Source organism: Palaemon carinicauda, chromosome 20 (assembly GCF_036898095.1).
Source record: "Palaemon carinicauda isolate YSFRI2023 chromosome 20, ASM3689809v2, whole genome shotgun sequence".
Taxonomy (NCBI): Eukaryota; Metazoa; Arthropoda; class Malacostraca; order Decapoda; family Palaemonidae; genus Palaemon; species Palaemon carinicauda.
This window is the reverse complement of record NC_090744.1, coordinates 98,745,168-98,750,238: the sequence shown is the minus strand read 5'-3', so window position 1 is coordinate 98,750,238 and position 5,071 is coordinate 98,745,168.

Genomic DNA, 5,071 nt, shown 5'->3' with positions numbered 1-5,071 from the left:
TACACAAGTGTTTCAACAATCAGTAGAGATATTATTGATCGCCTTTTTGACAGTACGAGTCTTTGTTAGTCTTGTTTCCTGTCCATTAAACAAATTAATCAACTCTCTGTACTGGTTCCAATTTCATTTCGGATGTTCCAATTTTGTTTTAATATGTTGTTCCTTGCAACAGCAACTCATAAATTCCTTGGTCTTTTCTTAAAGTTTATCTTGGAAGACTTATTTCTAGTGCAAGGGGATGGGGTATGTATTCTGAAATATACTAGTGTTTATAACATTGATTCAGATGAAAATTGTATTTTATTTGTATCATTTATATATATATATATATATATATATATATATATATATATATATATATATATATATATATATATGTATATATATACATATATGTATATATACATATATATATATATATATATATATATATATATATATATAAATATATATATATATATATATATATATATATATATATATGTGTGTGTGTGTGTGTGTGTGAGTGTGTGTGTTTGTTTACATATGTAAGTGTACAGTATAATCATATTACTCATACTTGTTCTTGTTTCGGGGCTACTTTCTCATTTAATAGCCAGTTACAATATCAGTAGCCTAGAGCCGATTGATATATTTTAATCCCATTATTTGAATTTAATGAGATAATGAATATTAATCAGAATTAGGTTATTGGAAGCGTCCCTGCCTGGAAATCGGTTGGACGGGAGTTCAGGTCCGCTCAAGCTCGATAGTGTCTAATAGTGTTTACAACCTCACCATCCTTGTATGAGGAGCCTATAGTTCTACGTGCTAAGTCATCAGCGGCCATTGCCTAGACCTCCCTGGTCCTAGGTAGATGGATAAGTGGCTTGGATCCTTATAATATTTGTCTTTGTATATGGCCAGTCTTGTTTTTGCCATTCATGAGCCACCTGAGAAAAATTAGACCTAAGAAAAAAAATCATTAACACCGAAAACGGTGTATATATATATATATATATATATATATATATATATATATATATATATATATATATATATATATATATATATATTACATATATATATATATATATATATATATATATATATATATATATATATATATATATATATATATATATTACATATATATATATATATATATATATATATTACATATATATATATATATATATATATACATATATATATATATATATATATATATATATATATATATATATATATATATATATATATATATATATATATATTGTATGCGTGTGTAGTTGTGGAGAAATGCTTAAAATTAAAATAAAAAATCTACATGATACTGGACATATATATACCACAGTATATTTTTTAAGTCAAAACTCGGGGACCAGAAATATTAGTGGTATATTGAGGGCTGTTTTAGGAGGAAACTTTTCCCTAACTTCTGGAAACGCCTCTGTTGTTTCCAGGGAGCAGTCGACAGTCGTTCACTGGCGTTGCTGGAAGAGGTGGTGGCGTTAATTTATTGCCATGACTTTTTTCAGAGGGACTTTTGAGGAATTCTCTATCCCAATTTATGGAGAGGAAAACGTTTATGGCAACTTTATAGTCTCCCATTTTTTTCACTCTACAACTTCCCCTCTTTGAACTTATAACCTCCCCTCTTTTGACCGCTTAATCTCCCAGATTTTGACTTTACAACCTCCAATATTTTCACTTCACAATCTTGTCATCTTTTGACTCCACAATCTTCCCTCTTTTGACTTCACAACCTCCAAAATTTTGACTTCATAATCCCCCGTCTCTTCACTTCACAACCTTCCGGATTTTGACTTCACATTCTCCCCTCTTTTGACTTCGCAACCTCCCTGATTTTGACCTTATAACCTCCCAAATTGTGACTTCATAATCCCCCGTCTCTTCACTTCACAACCTTCCGGATTTTGACTTCACATTCTCCCCTCTTTTGACTTCGCAACCTCCCTGATTTTGACCTTATAACCTCCCAAATTGTGACTTCATAATCCCCCGTCTCTTCACTTCACAACCTTCCGGATTTTGACTTCACATTCTCCCCTCTTTTGACTTCGCAACCTCCCTGATTTTGACCTTATAACCTCCCAAATTGTGACTTCATAATCCCCCGTCTCTTCACTTCACAACCTTCCGGATTTTGACTTCACATTCTCCCCTCTTTTGACTTCGCAACCTCCCTGATTTTGACCTTATAACCTCCCAAATTGTGACTTCATAATCCCCCGTCTCTTCACTTCACAACCTTCCGGATTTTGACTTCACATTCTCCCCTCTTTTGACTTCGCAACCTCCCTGATTTTGACCTTATAACCTCCCAAATTGTGACTTCATAATCCCCCGTCTCTTCACTTCACAACCTTCCGGATTTTGACTTCACATTCTCCCCTCTTTTGACTTCGCAACCTCCCTGATTTTGACCTTATAACCTCCCAAATTGTGACTTCATAATCCCCCGTCTCTTCACTTCACAACCTTCCGGATTTTGACTTCACATTCTCCCCTCTTTTGACTTCGCAACCTCCCTGATTTTGACCTTATAACCTCCCAAATTGTGACTTCATAATCCCCCGTCTCTTCACTTCACAACCTTCCGGATTTTGACTTCACATTCTCCCCTCTTTTGACTTCGCAACCTCCCTGATTTTGACCTTATAACCTCCCAAATTGTGACTTCATAATCCCCCGTCTCTTCACTTCACAACCTTCCGGATTTTGACTTCACATTCTCCCCTCTTTTGACTTCGCAACCTCCCTGATTTTGACCTTATAACCTCCCAAATTGTGACTTCATAATCCCCCGTCTCTTCACTTCACAACCTTCCGGATTTTGACTTCACATTCTCCCCTCTTTTGACTTCGCAACCTCCCTGATTTTGACCTTATAACCTCCCAAATTGTGACTTCATAATCCCCCGTCTCTTCACTTCACAACCTTCCGGATTTTGACTTCACATTCTCCCCTCTTTTGACTTCGCAACCTCCCTGATTTTGACCTTATAACCTCCCAAATTGTGACTTCATAATCCCCCGTCTCTTCACTTCACAACCTTCCGGATTTTGACTTCACATTCTCCCCTCTTTTGACTTCGCAACCTCCCTGATTTTGACCTTATAACCTCCCAAATTGTGACTTCATAATCCCCCGTCTCTTCACTTCACAACCTTCCGGATTTTGACTTCACATTCTCCCCTCTTTTGACTTCGCAACCTCCCTGATTTTGACCTTATAACCTCCCAAATTGTGACTTCATAATCCCCCGTCTCTTCACTTCACAACCTTCCGGATTTTGACTTCACATTCTCCCCTCTTTTGACTTCGCAACCTCCCTGATTTTGACCTTATAACCTCCCAAATTGTGACTTCATAATCCCCCGTCTCTTCACTTCACAACCTTCCGGATTTTGACTTCACATTCTCCCCTCTTTTGACTTCGCAACCTCCCTGATTTTGACCTTATAACCTCCCAAATTGTGACTTCATAATCCCCCGTCTCTTCACTTCACAACCTTCCGGATTTTGACTTCACATTCTCCCCTCTTTTGACTTCGCAACCTCCCTGATTTTGACCTTATAACCTCCCAAATTGTGACTTCATAATCCCCCGTCTCTTCACTTCACAACCTTCCGGATTTTGACTTCACATTCTCCCCTCTTTTGACTTCGCAACCTCCCTGATTTTGACCTTATAACCTCCCAAATTGTGACTTCATAATCCCCCGTCTCTTCACTTCACAACCTTCCGGATTTTGACTTCACATTCTCCCCTCTTTTGACTTCGCAACCTCCCTGATTTTGACCTTATAACCTCCCAAATTGTGACTTCATAATCCCCCGTCTCTTCACTTCACAACCTTCCGGATTTTGACTTCACATTCTCCCCTCTTTTGACTTCGCAACCTCCCTGATTTTGACCTTATAACCTCCCAAATTGTGACTTCATAATCCCCCGTCTCTTCACTTCACAACCTTCCGGATTTTGACTTCACATTCTCCCCTCTTTTGACTTCGCAACCTCCCTGATTTTGACCTTATAACCTCCCAAATTGTGACTTCATAATCCCCCGTCTCTTCACTTCACAACCTTCCGGATTTTGACTTCACATTCTCCCCTCTTTTGACTTCGCAACCTCCCTGATTTTGACCTTATAACCTCCCAAATTGTGACTTCATAATCCCCCGTCTCTTCACTTCACAACCTTCCGGATTTTGACTTCACATTCTCCCCTCTTTTGACTTCGCAACCTCCCTGATTTTGACCTTATAACCTCCCAAATTGTGACTTCATAATCCCCCGTCTCTTCACTTCACAACCTTCCGGATTTTGACTTCACATTCTCCCCTCTTTTGACTTCGCAACCTCCCTGATTTTGACCTTATAACCTCCCAAATTGTGACTTCATAATCCCCCGTCTCTTCACTTCACAACCTTCCGGATTTTGACTTCACATTCTCCCCTCTTTTGACTTCGCAACCTCCCTGATTTTGACCTTATAACCTCCCAAATTGTGACTTCATAATCCCCCGTCTCTTCACTTCACAACCTTCCGGATTTTGACTTCACATTCTCCCCTCTTTTGACTTCGCAACCTCCCTGATTTTGACCTTATAACCTCCCAAATTGTGACTTCATAATCCCCCGTCTCTTCACTTCACAACCTTCCGGATTTTGACTTCACATTCTCCCCTCTTTTGACTTCGCAACCTCCCTGATTTTGACCTTATAACCTCCCAAATTGTGACTTCATAATCCCCCGTCTCTTCACTTCACAACCTTCCGGATTTTGACTTCACATTCTCCCCTCTTTTGACTTCGCAACCTCCCTGATTTTGACCTTATAACCTCCCAAATTGTGACTTCATAATCCCCCGTCTCTTCACTTCACAACCTTCCGGATTTTGACTTCACATTCTCCCCTCTTTTGACTTCGCAACCTCCCTGATTTTGACCTTATAACCTCCCAAATTGTGACTTCATAATCCCCCGTCTCTTCACTTCACAACCTTCCGGATTTTGACTTCACATTCTCCCCTCTTTTGACTTCGCAACCTCCCTGATTT